This window comes from Quercus lobata, chromosome 3 (genome assembly GCF_001633185.2).
Source record: "Quercus lobata isolate SW786 chromosome 3, ValleyOak3.0 Primary Assembly, whole genome shotgun sequence".
Taxonomy (NCBI): domain Eukaryota; kingdom Viridiplantae; phylum Streptophyta; class Magnoliopsida; order Fagales; family Fagaceae; genus Quercus; species Quercus lobata.
The window spans coordinates 72,281,043-72,303,952 of NC_044906.1; the positions used below are offsets into that span (position 1 = coordinate 72,281,043).

A 22,910-nucleotide genomic window follows, 5' to 3' on the forward strand; every position below is an offset into this window, starting at 1 on the left:
TGTTCCTATACCGTACTTGCCCTTTCTTTCAGGAGCGCGTTGGGATGCCGAGGACAGAATCATCCTCGGCTATATCTCTAGGCCATTTGGACTTTCATTGTATGTTCTCGGCTATATCCCTCCTCGGCTCGGGCCTTGGGCCCTAAAGAAAGTGGGCTGGGGTCACAAGTTCTCTGGCCCCACACGGTCTATTATCAATATTATGTTTAATCATATTACCATTATTGGGCATGTTTATTTGAAACATTCCAAAATGGAATAAAGAATTAACAAAAAAAATAAGTGGGATGAATGGAATTAAGAGAATACTTAACTATTAGCTATTATTTTAACATCGGCAAAGCCTTGCATTCCTCATTTTACCAAAACTATTCATGCATTTACTTATTTCCTAGACATTTTCTAATTATTATTGATTTTTGGTAGACTTATTTTCCATCTAACCTTAAGGTATGTTAACAATTTAACTCTAAAAGTACAGTGGTTATATAATCTATTAGCCATATATTATGCATTAGCTGGAATAACATTACATAATGAATAAAAATCCTTTGTCCCAACGTTGGTGCTTCATTTTATACTCCACCAATTGCAACTCACTACATGTCTTGTTTTTTCTCAAAGTAATCGAAATATAAAAGGAAAAATATGTATCTAACATGTTATATTGTAGTCGGTAGAGTATAAAGTGGAACACTCTTAGTGGGACAGAGGATTTTCTTCAATCATAACATACTTTCCACAGCTTCTACATGAGCCTACTTGACTACCAAGATATAATAATTCCTATTGTGACAGCATATATCCTTTTCAATACAAATTGTAGGTCAGCTTCTCAGATAATAGTATCATGAGTAGTTGTGTGAGGCCATTAATATAGAGCAAGACAAGTCTAGTAGTTCTTCTCCATGGTTTTGACAGGTCTTTTAGCATTACTGTTTTGAGAGATGTCATTTACTTAATTTGTCTTTGGAGTTCACTACTATATCTTATTATTCAGCTCCTGTTTAGAATGGAGGTACACGTATCCGTTGCTTGAGGAGGCTGGTTTTGAGACTTAGGCTGTGGACATACTTGGTTGGGGTTTCTCTGATTTAGGTTTGTTTTATCTGCTTGACTGAAGCTTTGTTGTTGTTGTTGCGAGTTTACTCATTTTTTTGTTTGTTTATTTTTAATGCTTTGTTTCTTGTTTCACGTGTCAGAAAGGCTTCCACCATGTAATGTGGCATCTAAGCGTGAACACTTTTATCAGGTACTTCTTATTGGTTCATGAGTGTCTTTTATCCTTGTGTATATGAAGGAAATCTTATCACCAAATTTTGTTTTGTGATGGAAGCTATAAATATAATAGGAAGCCTAAAAAATAACTTATGACACTTCGACAGCTTATTTGCATGTCCTTTATAAGTGATATGGCTAAGTTTTTCTGTCATTGTTATGAAGCTTTGATTCAATATATTCCTTTTATTAGTCTAAATAAAATCAACAGTCAATTGCATGTTTGAGTTTTGTGGGCATATCATCACGTCATTGGCAGAAGAACCTATCTCCAGCTCAAAATTATAGCACCTTGTCTACATACATCATGTTTTATCCTTAACTAGTCGCGGACCCGCGCGTTGCGCGTGGTTATTTTTTTAATGATCGTGTTATATATGTATAAACAATATACTGTAGGATCCATGATAGAAGGTATTGTCTTGGAATTAGATGTGGAAAGGATAGAACTATAGTTGGCCTTGTAGTCAATCAAGAGTTGATCATCCGTCTTCCCAAGTTAGGAAATTTTAATTAACTTAAAATTAGATAGAAAGAATTTTATAAATTCAAAGTTAGCGTCATGGTAGGTGAAAACTTTAGAGGACTGTAATTAAGTTGTTTCAAGTGTTTTTAATTAAATTTTAATATGGGTAAGGGCATTCACGATCCCAATGACCCACTCCATTTTTCTTGCATGCTTGGTTTTTTGGGATGCAAAATGATTTTGCTCCAAAAACTGTATGTCGAAGGATTTGTCGATAGTTTTGTAGCAATTGTTTTCCATCTGGTTGGTTTTTGATAATAGTAATTGTATTCCTTCATCATTTGATTCGCATAACAACGCAATTGCCAATCCATACTTTGCATTTTTGTCTCCTTCTATGTTTGGTTGAAGAAGGATTTGTTTTCCCACTTTAGTTTGATCTTGTACAAAATATTTGTGAGCTCCGACCCAAAATAGTGCTTGTTTGTTTTCAGCCCTAAAGCATTGATGAATGAGTTTTTCTTCATCGTTTCGAAGGAATAATGGATTTTGGAGTAGTCCAGTTAGATTGATGTGGTGAAGAATTTTTTTCCTTTTGGTTAGGCGATTGAATCGCTTGTAGCTGTTTAAAAAAAAAATGAAAAGACATATTAAGAAACTAATGCGCTAGAAAAAATGAATTGGTGACAAAACATGACAATAATCATATATTAAGAATTATAATTGAACATTATTATTATCACAATTGCAATATTTTATTGAAGTTAAAAATATTTTTTCTTTTAGAAATAGAACAATGTTTATAGAATTGCACAGTACTTCACAGTAAAAAGTTAATGAAAAGAGGAAATTTGAAGTTGTGATATACGGACCAACATTGTTATGAGAAAGAAAATGTATGTATATATATATATATATATATGTAACATCATTCATGTCATGATTTTGGAATACACCATCTATGTAACGTAGGGAAGTTTAATGTGAAGGGCCATAGTCATAAAGAAAAACTCTACATCTATTCAACCCGTAGGGAGTGTAAATTTTTTAATTATTTTTTAATTGCAATATTTGATTGATGAAGCTATAAATATTTTACGTTTTAGAAATATAACGATGACTATAGAATTGCGCACTATGTCATAGTAAAAAGTTAATAAAAAGACGAAATATAAGATTTCAATATTTTGTGGCACAATTATGGATGTGATTGATTGTGATTAGTAGGGAAAAAGTGGCGAGTTCATATGAAAGTAACAAACATGAGATTTGAATTTAAAGTTGTGTACCTGATTTTGATGTTGCCTAAAAATTTTGGTGATTGTCTTCCAACATTGGAAAATATTTCGAGCAATAAATCTGTCGGTAATTCATGTTGCATGCTCATTTTTGTGATTGTGGTGAGTGTATTTTTATGCTATTTTTGGTGTGTATTTTTTGGTTGTTTTGTTCTGTAATTTATAGTGTTTTGATTGTTGTATGGATGAGTGATTGTTGAAATTATTTGCAATTATTTATAATTAATTATTTGGGTTTTATTTTTGAATAGAAGCTTTCCATATACCCTTCTCTATAAGTCCTAAATCCTGTAAATTATGTTTGACTGTTCAATTGTCATTGGTTTTTTTTTTTTGCATATTTTATTTTTTCCATTTTTCTTATCATTGAGTTGAAGCACATCTTCATCTTATCTTTGTTTGAGTGGATAACTAATTTGAGTTGTCTTCCCATATTTTTTTGTTGGATTTTTTTTTAGATTTATGTAGTTTTGTTTAATGCTTTGGTACACTCCCTGTGTGTCTGGGTAACTGTTTTCTTTTGCTGTACCTTTGTTTTATTTTGAATAAAGTTTCCATTTACTGATTAAAGAAAAGTTATTTGTGAGAAAGTAGTGATAGCACCAATTGAGCATAAAAAGAGGAAGAGTCGTTTTAATGGTTTGAACATGTGCAACGTAGGCCAGTGGATGCGCCAATGTGAAAAAATGGAAGGAGCAGTGAAGGCTAAAGGGAGGCCAAATATGACAGGGAAATAGGGAAATGGTTCTAGATAGGGCCAAGTGGCATAAGAGGATCCAACTCCAATTAGTTGGGTATAAGGCTGAGTTGAGTTTATTTGAATATGGGCATGAGCTTTTTGCCATGCTAGATTTGTTCTGTTTCATCATTGAGAATTTATGACTTATTAGTTAATCATTATTATTTTAAACTATCATTTTAATAATGGATTGTGCCTTGAAAATTGATCCACCTAGTTCAGAAAAAGTCTGTTTTATCAGCTTAGTGGGGAAGCCAACTTATACTTGATTTGTATCTGATATAATATGCAGCCAAAAGCCTGAATCAGTGATCCAATTGAAAGTTGGGCTCCGAACTAATGTATAAGCAGGAGAAAAACCCGGATGCTACAAATTGTATGCATGGAGGAATGAATATGGTCTCTTTATTGTTATTTTCTTCCCCAAGTATCCTTGTTTTAATTTGATATGGGAACAGCCTTTAGATACTCCTGTTCCAAGTTCTGGTTGCTTCTGTTTGTGTTTACATTCATCATTGTCTGCCTCACAATAGCATGATCGCCCTTAGCTACTTCCTCATAATGTTTCCTATCCCATGCTATGAAGTTGAATATACTTTCTGCCATTGTTTTTAATAAATGTTAAATGGTATGGTTGTGGGATTAATGACATGTAATTGTGTACATCAACTTATTCATATATTCAGGTGGTTCTGTTTTTACTCAACTTATTCTTATGTTCAGGTGGCTTTTGCTCTGCCGGCCATCAACTTTTAGTATATAATGTTGGGACTGGAGATAGAGCAACATTGGAGCTCAGGGCTAGCTAGGTTGGGTTAGATTGTTGGTTTGGGTATATCCGAGAGGCATGTGTTTGTTGGAGATATGAATAAGAAAGCCAGAGAAAAATACCATGGATTAAATTTAGCTCTCTATAAGAGTCAAAAAGCTGTGTATTATTGAAGGAAAATATAATATAATGCCTTGGAGAGCTACAGTGGCTTTCTGGATTTAGAGAGCCGCTGTAGCAGTTGGATTTTCTACAAAGCCTCAAGTGAGGTATGTAGAAAATGAAGAGGAAGAGCCTCAAGCATGGCTGTTGAAGATGCTATAACGCCACAGTAACTGAACCAAAATTTTGCCTCATTTCCAAGTATGGAGTCAGCAAGTCATTAAACAGAATTAAAGTCATATTTGTTATGGGTCGATGCAATAGCAAAGCAAACCGAAATCATTAAAAAAAAAAAAATAAAAAAAAAAAGAGAAAATTTGTGACTTTTTAAAGAGTAGGAAAAAGAACTGCTGTAATTATTTTCTTCATAATTTTCATTGTTTAGTTATAAATATGTAAATTAAAGCATAAGAATACATAAATGCAAAGTTAAATGTAAATTTAAAACCATCCATGATGAATATGTATAGACAAATTATATTAACATGTACTGCTCACATACATTGTTCACAAACTGTGAAGAAATTCGCACAAATGTCCTGCTTTGAGCACTTTGAAGTTTTTGTTGTAAAAAGAGAAGTTAACATGGAAAATCTACAGTGGCTAGGCATGCCTAATTTGGGACGAATTTGATAGTGTGGATGGATGAAGCTTTGTCCAACAACAATTTATCCTTGATGCAATTGCAATAAAATATATGTTTCCTTCAAGGAAAAAAATAGGAAAGATAAGTTATTTAATTATTTGTGAAGCATTTGGATTGGCATTTTAGAGCTTCAACAGTTATGAGGGAAGCAAGTGGAGAACTATTAGTTAAACTTTCTGCTACTTCTATTCTTTGATTGTTGATGGAGTTGGCAACCTTTGGTTTTCCTAGAACAATTTTTTTTTTTGTTTTTTTGTTTTTTTTTGTTTCTTACAATGTTTGACATTTACGGAAAACGATTCATCAAAATGTGTAAAACATATCCATATTACATACTTTAAGCTTAACTTTCTTATGCAACTGAAGATTAATCAAATAAAGATGTGGACACATTTATACTAAATTATATTCATAGTGAGCTGAAAACCATTAAAAGTGCAACTATATTTTTTCCCCAAACCAATACATGTCATGATCATCAACATGAAAATTAAAACAGTAAACATACACCACCTGCCTCAACTTGATATACAAACCTTGTAGATATCAACAGCTCGGCATCTAACAACTCCTCACCATTAAAGTTGACGGTGGCCTTGAACCTAAAAAAAAATCTGAACAAAATTTGACATGGACCTTAAAAATGTAAAAAAAAAAAAAAAATTGTAATTCAATAAGATACTGATTCAAAATATATAACAATCATAACATTAAGTGGCCATGAAGGTCCAGTCAAATGCTTGCAAGAATCATCAAGTAATATTGGCGGTGGGTTCTTGCTCTATAGTGGAAGCCTTGACAAAAGCATAAGAGTTTGGTGGGTTCCCAAGAATACAGCTAATAGAGATGATCACGATACCTCTTCAATGGAAAGTGCAGTGAAAAATATCAATAAGAACCATTTAAAAATTGAAGGAAAAATATAATATAAATTATGACATGGACCTTAAAAATATAAAAAAATTGTAATTCAATAAGATACTAATTCAAAATATATAACAATAATAACATTTTAGAGTTGTAATATGTTTATTTACTTTTGCTGCCATGGAGTGAAATCTGCTAGATTCTTCCTTAGCACTCAGCAAGATCGTCTGTTAAGAAAAGTTTGTAGTAGTAGGTAGACCTTGTACGTTCTATAGAAGAATAACTCGGCGGAGTAGTAAAAGCACCACATGTCCAATAGGTGTGACACTGACACCATTCCCAGCTGCCACAGATGAACTACTGATAAGCATGTCTGTTTCCAAATAAATCAAGGTAAAATAAAATACTTTTTTGGGCAGTAAAATTATAGCACTATTGAAATGACATTCAGGCAATCTCACAAACACATCAATGGCATGCCAAGGATGCTCAAATAATATAAACACAAAAACAAATAAAAAATGAAATAAAATAAAATAAAAGCATCTCATATCAATATAAATAGAGCATAAAAGTTTTGCATCAAAAAAAAAAAAAAAATTGAAACAGAGAATAAAAGTTTTGCACCCAAAAAAAGTATTGAGATGTAGAGATACCTCAACCAAAGCAGGGAGGTTCTGTCAGCATTTATAAACCACGTGGAAAGGAATAAAGGGAGGAAGAAAATCAGATAGGCAACCGTTACTGAGAAACAATAGAGCAAGAAGGTGGGTAGCTTTCAAACTCTCTGTCTTCTCAAGCAATACCTGAAGACTTCAACGTTTTTTTTTTTCTTTTTCATTTTCCCTTTAAGCTTCCCTTTACGTTACATATTTAAAACCCAATCCTCCCTTTAAGCTTTCCTTTTTTTTTTTTTCCTTCCAAACCGGCTTGCTTCAAGAATGTACGTTTTTTTAATTTTGATTTCCTTCCCTTTTTTGTTTTCCTTTTTGCTCCCTTTAATCTCCCCTCTACGTTACATATTTAAAACCCAATCCTCCCTTTAAGCTTTCCTTTTTTTTTTTGCCTTCCAAACCGGCTTGCTTCAAGAATGTACGTTTTTTTAATTTTGATTTCCTTCCCTTTTTTGTTTTCCTTTTTGCTCCCTTTAATCTCCCCTCTACGTTACATATTTAAAACCCAATCCTCCCTTTAAGCTTTCCTTTTTTTTTTTCCTTCCAAACCGGCTTGCTTCAAGAATGTACGTTTTTTTAATTTTGATTTCCTTCCCTTTTTTGTTTTCCTTTTTGCTCCCTTTAATCTCCCCTCTACGTTACATATTTAAAACCCAATCCTCCCTTTAAGCCTCATTATTATTTTTATTTTATTTTTTCCTTTAAGGTGAACTGAAAAGGCTTTGGATTGGGCTTCATAGTGGAAATCAATATATAAAAGGTGGGCTGGATTAATCATACAAATTTATATTGAAGTAGTGGGTTGGGATTTATATTGATGAGATTTATAGGGCTGTAAATTAGAAGAACCATTTAAAAATTGAAGGAAGAATATTTTTTTAAAATAAGAAAATGACGTGGCAGCTGATGTGGCGCAATGTGAGAGCAGCAGAATTAAACTCTACGCTTCAGCTTTTAGTAATATATTGATTGATTGGATTTGTCTCGTTTTGACAACAGCTTTGAAAATCACACATCAAAAGGCCAATGATAACATATGACACTTTGACTTGCATGTCCTTTGTGGCTAAGTTTTGCTAGCATTGTTATGAAGCTTTGATTCAATGTAATCTTTTTATCAGTATAAATAAAATTCAGAATCCATTGCATGTTTGAGTTTTGTGGGCATATCATTGGCGGAAGAACCTTATTTCCAGTACATAATGATAGCACCTTGTTTACATACATCGTGTTTTATCCTTAAATGGACTTGTCTAATCTCAACAACAGCTTTGGAAATCACACATCAAAAGGCCAATTATATTGGTTGGAACAAGCCTTGGTGCTACTGTTGCAATTGACTTTGTGGTTAACCATCCAGAAGCCGTGAGTATATTAAATAATCGAACTTTATGATTATGCACCATAGATCCACCCTCTAACGTTCTATGAAACATCATTGTTTCTAGTTCACCTTTTTCAAGTTGAAAAGTTGGTTTTAATTGATGCAAGTGTGTATGCAGAAGGCACAGGAAATCTAGCAACTTTGCCCAGAATTGCAGCATATGCTGGGGTGAGTCTTACCATAAAACTATATAAGTCCAGACTAATAAAAATTTTAAATTATTTATGCTATCAAAATTTATATAAGGCCATCAAGTCATAAAAGTCATTTCTTTTCTTTGCTCATTGCCTGAGCCTTAACTTATGTTTATATTGTTTAATTTAGAGGTTTCCTTTCAATTAGCGATGCCTTCAATCAATTTATTTATTTTTATTTGTAAGTACCCATGCACTGCTCAAATGTCATCTCTCCTCCTTATAGGAATAAGGTGGAGGTGAGATTGTGGCTTCTTCTTCTTCAAATGAATTATATTATTCCTTTAAATAAACCACCTTAACAACTTTCCCTCATTTTGCCAGTCCATCTCAAACCCTCTGTGTGAGTGCTTAGCCAGCCATGATCGTTTTGTTAGTCATTGATTATGATGCTTGTGTTTAGCTGTTAATATGGACTCACTTCTTTATAATAAAAAAAGCTTGTATACTTGATTCTCAAATGTCAATACGTAAGTAATGCTTCAGGCTTTTCTATGAGAGGCTTCAGAAACAGGACAAAGAATTCTTAAATAATTTTGATCAGATATGAGTTTCGCATCATGCTATTCATATTTATTGAACTGAAGGAAAATTACCAAAAATTGAAACTTTCTAGTTTCTGAGGTCTATCAAGTTTACAAGAGTTGATAGTGGATAATATATGTAGTGAGTTGTTACCTTCAATTCAGGGATATTTACAGGTTTTCCAACCAAATGAACAACTGTTGCCTCTTGCTTTTTGGACTTGCCTGCAAAAAAGTGAGAGAGGAGGAGCAAGCCTTATAAGTTATTACAACTGTCTAATCCTTTGATAAAAAGTCTTGTTTCATTCATCGTCTAATCCTTTGATAATCTTGATTTACAAGATAAATTAATCTGAAAAGTAGCCGTATTTTATTGAAATATATGATGATACACAATTTTTTATATCCACCATATACATCTAATCTTAAATATTAATATAAAGTATTGCTATTTGTTATAAAAAAAAAAAAGTATTGCTTTATTTAATATTTTTATAATAATAGATGAACTATTAAGATTCTATATATTTCTTAAAAAAAAGGATTACGTAGATTATTTTTATGAAATTACATAGATATTTAAATTGTGTTTATGGACCACAAATTATAAGGACAAAATGTCATTTCTGAAACTAAAAGTTTAGTTCTTAACGTTTTCACAAATTTTCCAAATGAAATTGACATTGCAACCATACTAAGTGCCTTCTTGCTGGCTGTTTGGTAATGGGAAATTTTGTTTGATGATTGATAACACAAATGCCATTTCAATTGGACAAAATTTGGTTACAATTTTACTCGATATTGATTTATTGGATAAGAATTTTGATAAATTCATCATTGGATTACATTTTTTTTTAAATATCTTTAGTGGTTGCAAAATTTCAGAAGATCAAAGACCAATAATTATTATGTCATTAATCAAATGTATTCTTTTTTCTTCTCTCCATTAGAGGAAAATGTACAGGCAACTTCAAAGTGGACTCTCATGTACACACGTTAGTCAGCATCCTCACTTTTCTTTCACCCAAACTCCATTTCATGGTTAATAATTTCTTTTCAAAACATTTAATTATTGCTTCAACAAATAGATAATTAAAAATGCCTGTTTTACCCCCGCACACCCTTAGTACGACGGTCACTCTACAAGTATAAATGCTTGTGGGGTGTGGAGGATAAGAGCCGAAGTTCAAGTCTCCAGGAGGGAGTTTCATATACATATACACTTAGATTATGCTAGAGTAGAAATTCTATCTAAAAAAAAAAAAAAACTGTTTTGCTTGCAGCATTTATGACTCAACTTCACTAATCGCTACATGAAAACATTAATTTATCCCTAACCTTTTGTACAAGGACAAATAATACGATGGAATCCTCATGTATAATGTTCTATTATAATAAAAATATAAAAAATTAAGAGTCAATATATGAAGGGAGATCTCTACATGTTTGTTTGGATTGATTTTTTGTTAATTTGTTTAATTTATTAAAAATGGGTAAGAATATTGATAGGTCAAAAATGTATTGACCCCTTTGGTACATTAATCAATTAATTAGCCAAGTGAATTAAATAGATTCAATTACATGCAATAAGCGTGGTAATACAAACAAATCACCAATTATACTAAATGTAGTGGAAAATAAATTTACGGGTGATTTGTTTACGAATGGGAAAAACCACCGAGGCAAAATCCCACCGGGTGAATTTAAGGTCATCACTCCCGAGAATCCAATATTATCAAAACAAGCAGTTACAAGTAAAAGGAATCCCAGTACCTAATACCAACTTACAGTTGAACCCTTACCCCAATACCCAATTGGACTTGCAATGTAGTGACAATTTCTTCTTTCAATGCACGACTCCCAGTACGTGACTAACCAATCGATGCACGAATCCAAGTACATGACTAACACACCAACTTAAAGAAGATGTTGGCTGCAAAGTTCTTCAGTTCATCAAACAATAAAAATCAAGAAGCTCTTTGGTTACAAAACCCTCAGCGCGAAGATGCAGTAGTTTCTATAATGAATATGATGAACTGGGACAATTGTCTCCAGTCACAATATGCATGCAACAACAATTTGCAACAACAATTTGCAACAATCTTTTCATCACCTTTGACGGCTCTTAAAATAATCCTTATATATGTCTAGGGTTATGAGAAAAGAAACCCTATACAAATAACTTGAATATGCGTGAAAAACGGATTTGGAAATCTAAATTTCGTAATTCTCGATAGATACTGTTTCGGTCGAGTAACTGTCGAGATTTCTTATTAAACCTCAATAGATATTATCTGTCAAGCTATCTGTCGAATTTTAATTAACAACATTTCTTCACTTGTTTCTTGGACAATGATAGACCAAGAATGTATTGACCTCTTGTGATAAATTAACAAATTAATTAGCCAAGTTAATTAATTAATTCAATTAGCATGCAATACGCGTGGTAGCACAAACAAATCACCAATTAACTAAATGCAGTAGAAATTAAATTGACACGATGATTTATTTACGAATGGGAAAAACTTACATGGCAAAAACTCCACCGGATAATTTTAAGGTCACCACTTTTGAGAATTCACTGTTATCACAACAAGCGGTTACAAATAAAGGAATCTCAATACCTTATACCAACCTACAGTTGAACATTTATTTCAATATCCAATTGGACTTGTTTTGTAGTGACAATCTCCCATTTTAAATGCACGGCTCCCAATACGTGACTAACCAATTCGATGCGCGGATCTCAGTACGCGACTTACTCACCAACTTGAGAAAGATGTTGGCTGCAAAATTCTTCAGTTTATCACACGATGAAGATCATGAAACTCTTTGGTTACAAACCCTACAGTGTACAAACATAACAGCTTCTTCAAGAGAAAGATAAACAAGGGCAAATTTTGTCTCCAGTCACAATTTGCATGAACACAATTTTGCTTCACACTTGCGCAACCTTTGACGGCCCTTAAAATAATCCTTATATATGTTTAAGGTTGTGAGAAAAGAAAACCCAAACATATACTCAAGGATTGGATGAAAATCAGAGCTGAAAATCTGTTTTTCATAAATCTTGATAGATAGCTTATCTATCGAGAAGTAGTCGAGTATCGAGCTTTAGCAGCTTTTAAAACCTTGATAGATATTAGCTGTCGAGATAGCTGTTGAGTTTTAAAATCCAACACTTCTTCACTTGTTTTTTGGACAAACTTACATGGCTTTAACACTTATTCTTGAAACCTTGTTCCTTGAAGCATTAAACACATCCTAGATCTACCTAATTACAAGTAAAGTGCATTTTATCAAAGGATTAGCCAATTCTAATTTGACATATGTTCCTAACATTAAATTACATATGTCCTAACAATCTCCTCCTTTGGCAATTCGTAATAAAACCACAACAAACAAATGAATATATGAGAGAAGTCATAAATCACTCAACTCATACTCACTTGTTGAATACAATAAAATCTATCCTAACAAAAAATCTTGAAAAACTTTGCAAGAAGAAAGTTTATGGCAAGAAGACTTTGACAACCTATATTTCTGAAACACTTTAAACAAAACTCATTACGGCATCTTAGTGTGAAACAGAAATAATAGATTGCATACAATATATAAGAATCAAGTGCATAAAGAGAGAAAAGAAACAACACATGTAAAGATAGGTGAATAACATACATCAATATATATAAACCCTAATATAAGTACAATATATGTCAAATGGTCACAAGACCAATATACATGAGGTAAATGTAAAAGAAAGAAAAGAAAAAATACATAAAAACCTCACTACATCCCTCATAGACACTCCCCCTATCACAAAAGTCTCTTATGCTAACTCTCCTCCTATGTATATGACTACTCTCATATCAAAACTACTCCCCATTTTTGTCACGAAAGACAAAGGGTTAGTACATCAAGTAAACATCTTATCATCACTGGGCAAGCTAGCATCATCACTGCTGAAGGCATCATCACTGCTGAAACCATCATCACTCTTATCCTTTGAAGCTAGTGGAGATGGAGAGGAAGCAACAATGAAACCACCCATGACAGCCTGTCATCATGCGATACGACCAACACGGGTGTTCACCTGACACAACTCATCACTAAGTGTGTCAAGGCGAGCATCCATGCACACAAGCAGTGCCATGATGGCCTCGAGAGTCACTCCACCCACAGAAGACGAAGGAATGGAGGTGAATGGAGCAGTAGAAGCTAGAGGATTCACCGTCTTTGTCTGGGGCCGCCTCGGTCTAAGCTGTGCCTCATTCTGTCTGACGGTAGTAGCATCTATGGCACTTATAATTGTGAAGTGAAGAGACTCAGGATAGGAGACATAAAAATGGTAAAGGATTCGCGTGATAGTCGAAAGAAAAATGAGCTTATCATGGGTCGCTATATCCTTATAGACATTTATAAGGGATAGAATGAAGTGAGAAGGGAAAACAATAGAAATGTCCTTTAAAAGGGATAACAAATTCGAGCACGAGGCTCTGCAATAGAGTTATAGTGAGACAAAGGATGAAGAATGAATGTCATTACCATGTTAAGGACTCTTGGACCTTTTACAAAACCCAAGCAAAGGGTGTTTTGATGGTCACCCCAAGATGAAGGTGTCTCACAAAAGAGAGACGAGTGTTCATCTTTGGACACAGTCCTCAGACGATCGTAGCCAGGGTAGTTAGGATGCGCTACCCTAGGAGCGTGTAGTAGCTCAGATACAATATCCGAAGTAACTACTATGCGTGTACCTCGAATGTGAGAGAAGAAATAAGATACAGAAGTATCGAATCAGTGCATATTGGAGTAAAACTCCTATATGATCACCGAGGGACAAGTGACCGGGATGTCATACAGTGACTCCCAACCCCGACTGTGGATGACAGTGGGAAGGTCAGTATCGAAAAAATTTGATAGGATGACTTAGTGATCCGAATGAATGCCTCGTCGAAAAAAGTTCTTCGAAAAGTTCTTTTGGGCTTTATCATCATTGAATCATACATGAGAAGGAGTAGGGTTAGAAGAAGAAGTGGATGCCCTACAACAAAGAGGGTTCTAGGACGGAGTGGATTTGCGTTTGGGTGCCATAGAGCAAACTAACGCAAGAGAGAGAGAGAGAGAGAGACAATCAGAAAAGCACCAACAAAACAATATAAAAGAATATAAATAATTGAAGGTATGTATACATGAAAATGCATGAACATGTGACATGCAAACCTGAAAACATCATGGACTTAGCCTAATCCAAACCTACTAGCACACAACATTGCAATAAAGTAAACACACATCTAAAATACATGAAACATTGTTATAATGCAAATATGATGCAAAGCATGAACATTTAGGATCATTCACACAAAACCCATCCCAAAAATTTCACAAAAACTTCATCAATTTTGAAAAACCCCAAAAAATTTCCAAAAAACGTAAAACCTAGATCTAAATGCATGAAGAATGAGAGAAAGAGAGATCATACCAAGTGATTTGAGACAAGAAAAGGCCGAAAATCACATCGGTTGGAGGTTTTGAGAGAGAAGAGGTTGTTTAGGAGGTGAAGAGACAGATTCTATCGAGAGAGATCGAGGAGAAGTGAAGAGAAAATCACGCAGATCCTTTACATAGAAAAACCATAAAGCTTGATAGATCGAGAGGTGTTGAGATTTAAAACGCATGAAAAAGCTGTCGAAGAGTATCCAGGATCCGTCGAGAGGTGTCCACAGCAAAAGGATCTCGATGGATTGAGAAGCTATCGAGAATCTATCGAGCATTCAAAAAGTTTCTCAATGGATCAAGCAGCTATCGAAAAGCAATCGAGAATGCGATAAAAAGCAGTTGAAAGGGCACAATAGATAGCCTAGCTGTCGAGAGGTGTCTAGCAGCTGTCGAGATTACTTAAAAATAGTTTTTCAAGAAGAAAAAAACACAGATATGAATGCAATCAAGCATTCTATACAACCAAAGATCCAAATAACATTTTAACCCCTCAAAAACATCTCTCAACAAGAAAAAAATGTCAAGCACATGGATCCAAAACACACACACACACTAAACAAGTCTAATCAATTTTATATTTTAAAAACAAGTTGAGACAGTTTAGTGAGCATACATTAACACATATATTCCTTGTGATGGCCAAATCACATTGTACCTGCACATGTATCAAAAGTAGCAAAGAATATTGCGTGTTGTGTGTGAAAAATATCGCAAGATTGCATAAGTGTTTACATAATATGACGATTTGAGATATGAGAAAATCACTTTAACTCACACACAATCATAACTGTTTAATGGGGACTATCACCTTCGAGGTACATCCTATAACTCCCACGTATCCTAAAATACATATATAAAGCATTTTGATTCCTTTTACTTTTTATTTTTCTTTGTATCTTTTCTTTTAAGCAAACCATGTATGGGCACATAAGAGATAGAAAAGAAATACCCAACGATGTTAAGTATTTGACATTGCACTTTTGCTATGCTGAAGCATACAGATGTCATTTCATGATTGGCAGGCAACAGTAATGAGATGGTTATTTATGCATTTCTCTAAGGATTTTCTAGTCCTTCCCGTCTAAAAGAGTGATACAAGTGTTAAGTACAAGAGATTACTTAATCTTACTTATCACAAACATGAGCCACAAAGCTCATTTGCTTAGTTGTGCATAGAGATGCTCATCTAAGTTACAAAAGATACAAAATTTAGAAAATTTTGTTTCAATGGCCATCCAAGGTACACAGTACCAATATACACAAACACACATTGTTTTTGTATTTTTCCGATTTTTCAATTTTTTTATTTTTATTTTTATGAAAAGCAAAATAAAGCAAAACTAAAAAATAAACAAACAAAAACATGTTAAACAAAACAATGCATAAAACTAAATTGACTCAAAACACGAAAGCAAAACACACAAGTAATGCAAAAACAAAAACAAGAAGGGGAGAGAAAGAAAAAAGTGACAAAATCACTTGGAGCCTTTTTCCTTCCACACCTTGGAAAAACTTTTCTGTTTAGCAAACCCTTGATCCGGCGGTGAGGGGGAAGAATTGAAACAGTTCAGATTCGAAAGGAACATAAGAGTTTTGAAAAGATCTCCAAGAGGAGCAAAGGAGGATGGAAACTGATTCTAGTTTCCCGACGAGATCATGTTGTTGCTCTGTTGAGTGGCTAACCACTTATAGCAATTAGGTCGAGTATGTCCAGCTACTCCACAGTGATGACAGAAATGCTATTTTTTCTGTTTGGGCTTTTGAGTATTTCCCTTTTTAGCCTAGGGTTTTTGATCTCTTTCTTATCCTGCTTAGAGGGTGCTCCTAAGATATATTTACCCTTGTCTATGTTTTCACTAGCTAACACATTTTGCACATCATTGTTTTCAGATTCAACATTAGTACTAGGAGGAACAAAAATAGTAGTACTAGCAAAAGCAATACTAGGAGAAGAGAAATCATATCTTAAACCGATTCAATTGGAAACAGATATCTGAAAACTGAGCATCTCATCGAGTTTTGCACTTGAAGTCCTTTCCAACTGGGCTCTGACTTGGAACAGTTCTGCCTCAAGCTTCTTGGTCTTCTCAACCAAGAAATTATTCTCAAATCTCAGTGCTCCAATGGTCTGATTGGCTTCATCAAACTTTGTGGAAATTTCTTCTCGTTCAAGCTCCACTTCACTAAACTTCTTGGTGACCAACCTATACAATTTCTCATGTTTTTCCGAGACCTTGTATAACTTTGCATAGGCTGTGTGGATGTCATCTTTCTTATCCATCTTTTCAAACTTAGACTCCACCAATTCCTCTTCTTCATCCACATCTTCAACAATCTCTTCAATAGGATTTACAGTGGTAGTGAAGGCATTTAGGATTTTATCATCCTCATTGTTGGAATCATCTTCAGGCTCGATGTCACTCAAGGTAGCAGCAAGTGCCTTGCTTTTCCCAATGGTCTTGAGATATGTAGGGCACTCTTGTTTCATGTGTCCGAAGTCTTGACATCCAAAACATTTTGGTTCTGAGGGAACAGTGTACTGACAACCATCCCTAGCATCCTTCTTTCCTTTGTCCTGGTTCTTGAACTAGATGAGTTGGACTGCTTGCGGTCTTTGTCAAATCCTTTAGCATTGGCATTCTTCGTAAACTTTTTGAATTGCCGGGTGATATAGGATTTCATCTTAGAATCTTCATCGTCTGAAGACTCATCAGTGTCATTGCTCTTGGCCTTCAATGTTATGCTCTTGCTTGATTTCCCTATCCTTGTCAAACCCAACTCATAAGTCTGCAAATTTCCAACTAGCTCTGTCAAAGGAATTTTGTCAATATCCTTCGATTCCTCGATTGCGGTGATCTTGGCATGAAATCTCTCGAGTAGAGATCTAAGCACTTTTCTACCAATCTTGGGTTCGAGAATGGTTTCCTAAGATTAAAAGCTAAGTTTCCTATGTCCTTGAGCTTGGCATAGAACTCATCGAATGACTCATCCTCCTCCATCTTAATCTCTTCAAAACTCGTAGTAAGCCTCTGAAGTTTTAAATCCTTGATAGCTTTGGTTCTTTCATAGGTTGTCTTAAGAATGGTCCATGCTTTCTTAGCAGTTTCAGTAGAGGATATCTTTTTGAAATCCTCATTCGTGACTGCACTGAATAAAGTATTCAATGCCTTACTATTGAAGTTTGCCGCCTTGATCTTAGCATCATCCTAGTCGGCCAGCGTTTTCGTAGGCTTGGTCCAGCCTATCTCCACAGCTTGTCACACATTTTTATCTAATAACTACAAGAAAGCTCTCATGCGTACTTTCCAGTATGCACAGTTAGTGTCATCAAATAAAGGAGGTATAATAAGAGACTATCCTCTATCCATAACAAACAGGGGTCAATAGATCACATAGCAAAGATTAAAACCTAATCAAAGTGTGCTTGCTCTGATACCACTTGATAGGCCAAGAATGTATTGACCCCTTGTGATGAATTAGTAAATTAATTAGCCAAGTTAATTAATTAATTCAATTAGCATGCAATACGTGTAGTAGCACAAACAAATCACCAATTAACTAAATGTAGTGGAAATTAAATTGACACAGTGATTTGTTTACGAATGGGGAAAACCTACATGGCAAAAACCCCCACCGGGTGATTTTAAGGTCACCACTCCTGAGAATTCACTATTTTAACAATAAGTGGTTACAAGTAAAGGAATCTTAGTACTTTATACCAACCTACAATTGAACCCTTACCCCAATACCTAATTGGACTTGTTCTGTAGTGACAATCTCTTCTTTTCAATGCACAGGTCCTAGTACGTGACTAACCAATTTGATGTGTGGATTTCAGTACGTGGCTTACTCACCAACTTGAGAAAGATGTTGGCTACAAAGTTCTTCAGTTCATCACATGATAAAGATCACGAAACTCCTTGGTTACAAAACCTTACGGTGTACAAACACAGCAACTTCTTTAAGAGAAAGATGAACTCGGACAAATTCTGTTTCCGGTCACAATTTGCATGAACACAACTTTGCTTCACACTTGCACAACCTTTGACAGCCCTTAAAATAATCCTTATATATGTTTAGGGTTGTGAGAAAAGAAAGCCCAAACATATACTCACGGATTGGATGAAAATCAGAGTTGAAAATCTGTTTTTCATAAACCTCGATAGATAGCTTATCTATCGAGAAGCTGTCGAGCATCAGGCTTTAGCAGCTTTTTAAACCTTGATAGATACTAGCTGTTGAGATAGCTGTCGAGTTTTAAAATTTAGCACTTCTTCACTTCTTTCTTGGATAGACTTGCGTGGCTTTAATACTTATTCTTGAAACCTTGTTCTTTAAAGCATTAAATACATCCTAGATCTACCTAATTAAAAGTAAAGTGCGTTGTTAAAGGATTAGCCAATTATAATTTGACATATGTTCCTAACATTAAATCACATATGTCCTAACAAACAAATTTACATGGCTTCAATACTAGACTTAAACTCTTGTTCCTTGAAGTACTAAACCCATCCTAGATTTACCCAATTACAAGTAAAGTGCGTTTTGTCAAAGGATTAGCTAATTTACAAAAACATATGTTTTAACAAGTTCCACATATGTCCTAACAATCTCTCTCTTTGACAATCCGTGACAAAACCACAACAAACAAATGAAGTATGAGAGAAGTCATAAATCACTAAACTCATAATCACTTGTTGAATACAATAAAATCTAATCCTAACACAAACTCTTGAAAAACTTTGCAAGAAGAAAGTTCATGGCATGATAGATTTTGACAACCTGTCTTTCTGAAACACTTTAAACAAAACTCATCAAGACATCTTAGTGTGAAATAGAAATAAAAAATTGCATACAATAAAGAAACATGTGTATAAAGAGAAAAAAGAAATAACACATGGAGAGATAGGTGAATAATAACATACATCATCATATATATAAAAGAGAAATAAGTACAATGTATGTTATAAAAAAAAATGGTCACAAAATCGGTGTACAAAAAGATAATGTAACTTCAAGGATCCTCACTACATCCCTCAAAAAAAAAAAAAAAAAAAAAAAAACACTCCCCCTATAAAAAATGTCCTATGCTAACTCTCCTCCTAAATACATGACTACTCTTTCCCAAAACTACTTCCCCTTTTTATCACGAATGACAAAGGGTAAGTCACTGAGAAGTCATCATCTCCTCATCACTGGAGAAGCTAGCATCCTCATCCTCATCATCATCATCATCATTGGAACCATCATCAGCATCCTCGTCCTCAGAAGCCTCTCGAGAAGGAGAGGGAGATGGCGACGCGGCGAAGCCACCCATGCGAGCTTGTCGTTGTGTGATACGACTAACACAGGTGTTCACCTAATACAACTTAGTAGTAAGTGTATCAAGGCAAGCATCCATGTGATTAAGCTACGCCATGACGGCCTCAAGCATCACACCACCACTCGAAGAAGAGGGAGCAGAGGTGGATGGAATGGATGGGGTTGGAGGAGTCGTCGTCTCGGTTCATGGCTGCTTCGGTCGAAGCTGGGCCTCACTCCGTCGAACAAACGCCACGCTAATGGCACCTATGACTATAAAGAGATGAGCATCAAGGATAGAGACTAAAAAATGACGAATGATCCGCGTGATAGCCGAAGGGAAAAAGAGCTTATTACGGGTCGCCGTATCTTTATAGACATCGATGAAAGAGAGAATGAAGTGAGAAGGAAAGTCTATAGAGTGGTCCTTAATGAGGGATAGCAAAAGGCAAGCACGAGGCTCAGTAATGGAGTTATAGTGAGACAATGGATGGAGAACGAATGTCATCACCATGTTTAGGAATCTCGGACCTTTTGTAAAACCTAAGCATGAGGTGTTTTGGTGCTCACCTCATGAAGAAGGTGTCTCACAGAAAAGAGACAGAAGTTCGTCCTTGGACATAGTCCTTAGTTTTGGACAAGCGGGGTAATCAGGATGCGATACCCACAAAACGTGTAGTATCTTAGAAATAATCTCTAGAGTGACTACGATACGTGTACCTCGAATTTGCGTAACAAATTGAGGTATAGAGGTATCAAAACCGTGCATGTTGGAGTAGAACTCCTGAATGATCACGGTGGGACATCTCACGTATATCTCACATAGAGATTCCCATCCCTGACTGTGAATGACAGTGGATAGAGCAGTATCAGAAAAGTCTAATAGAACCACATGGTGTTCCAAATGAATACCACGGTTGGAGAAGTTCTCCGAGAAGTCCTTACGGGCCTTCTCATCACGGAATCGGATGTGAAGAGGAGTAGGATCAGAAGAAGATGTCCCAAAACCCAGCAGAAACCCATGCCACAAAACCCACAACCCACCTAATCCACAGCCCACAACCTTCACGCCACCATTGCCACAGCCACACCACCACTGCGCCGCCACCATTGAGAGAGATCAACAGCAAAGGAGAAGAGAGAGAAGTATGGTAGCATTTCTGCAATTGGGAAAGAGAGAGGGAGAAAAAGTCTGTGGCATGCATGATTAAAGAGAGAGACAAATAGGGAGAGTCATATGAGAGAGAGAGAGAGGGAGAATAAAATATTAATTTTAAGTTTACATCCCGTGAACAGTGAGGTTGCATATATGCAACCTCACTGCTCACAGGATGTAAAAAATTTTGGGTTTACAAACTTGAATGGAGCATGGTTTTAAGGGTTTGGGAGGTAAAATAACAACTAGGTGGGTTTTTACACCCCCCAATGCTAATGCTCTTATTATTTTTTTCTTGAATTTTTTCTGTTCCCTTCCTACCCCAACAACTTGAAAAGTTGAAATGATCAATTTCATCGCCAATTCTCTCCTTCCCCTTGAGATGATATATTTTATGGTACAAAATTAGTTTTATGAATTTAAGTGCACAATGTTATCTAATTTACTTTAAAAAAAAAAAAAATTAATATTTAAGAGAGGGGGAATTTGAACCTTAAATGTCTTTGTTTGATAGTTGAAAATTCATTGATGGTACATTTGTCTTAATTCCGCACCATAGCGGGTATATGAAGACAAAGAAATAAACACCCCCATTAGCTCATAATGATCAAATTATATTTAGTCTTGTTTCTATTATTTAAATTGTGTATCTCCCTCACTTGTTGTGATTTATCATTCACTAAAAAAAGATTCACTAATCCAATAAGAATGGTTGGTTATTACATATTTTCAATTGGTACACGCAAGAAATAAGCCAATTTAGTAGCTTTTTGCTTAATTTCTTGTGGAGTCAAATTCTCCTCAGTATGAGTCAAAGGAATAGTGTCATGGCCTCAAATTTCCATATAAAGGACATGACGAGCATAAATATGAAATTGTACGCCACAAAAAAGAACTAATAAAGAGACTTAAAATCCAATAGAAAGACAACTTTCTAGGAACCCCCAATGACGAATTCTCTCATGAATTGCTAAGGATCCAATAAGTCTAGCATTGATTCCTTCAGACGTGTCAATTAGGCAAATGCGCCCACTGTGACTAGAATAAATTTCTATTATTCGAAAACTAGTAGGAATAAGTTAAGTTTCATCTTTAAGTATTACACAACATCTTTTTTTCTTAAAAATGAAATAAGGGAATATTTTGTTAGAATGCAAGGAATATTTGACTCAAAATTCAGACACAGAAACCCTCAAAATTATGGAATTAATGAATGGAAAAACTCTCATTCACTATTTCGGCTCTTCTATAAACTATTCTTGGAGAAGGAAGAGATATAAAATTTGTTCTATTATCAAAAAATAACACTATGTTTATTTTAGGTTTGTTAATTAACATTATTTTATATCATAAAATGAACTAAATCAAATCCAAAAAAAATGAAGGATCATCTTCCCCACTTTTCTTTCAATCACACTTCATCTCATGAATTAATTATTACTTTTCAAAACATTTCATTACTGTTCCAACAGATAGATAATTAAAAAGACCCTTTCCTTCTGTAAAAGGGCAATTAACATGATGGAATCTTCATGTATAATTTTCTATTATAATAAAAATATAAATAATTAAGGGAAAAGTTATGAAGGAATATCTGTTTGTGTGTGGTTGGATTGATTTTTTTAATAAATTTCTTCATTTATTAAAAGTGAGAAACAATACAATTATATCTAGATAAATTATAGTTTAAATATATATATATATATATATATATATATATTTATATATATATATTAGCAAAAAAAGATAATTAATAAGAAAACTATTTCAAACGCACGGGGTCCATAATTTTATTTGTTTTTGAAATGCGGTTAAAAATCACTATCTACTCTACAATATTCCAACCCACTTAGACCCCATGCAGTACAGCCTGGACTAACATGTCAATGTAAGCTCAAAGGAGAGCTCCAACATATGATATTATAACTAATATAAAGATTTTAAGAGCATAGGAAT

The 22,910-nt window shown here is 34.6% G+C and overlaps 1 long non-coding RNA gene across 2 annotated transcripts; it reads left to right on the plus strand.

Annotated features, from left to right (window-relative positions):
• The first annotated feature begins 894 nt into the window (after positions 1–894).
• LOC115978957 lies at positions 895–8,223 on the plus strand. 2 transcript variants are annotated; one of them, XR_004088902.1, is made up of 4 exons: positions 895–921; positions 1,001–1,098; positions 1,203–1,252; positions 8,169–8,223. It is a non-coding gene; the product is annotated as an uncharacterized LOC115978957 (long non-coding RNA). The 2 variants fall into 2 exon arrangements; XR_004088903.1 differs by having other exon boundaries at positions 1,012–1,098.
• Positions 8,224–22,910: the final 14,687 nt, after the last annotated feature.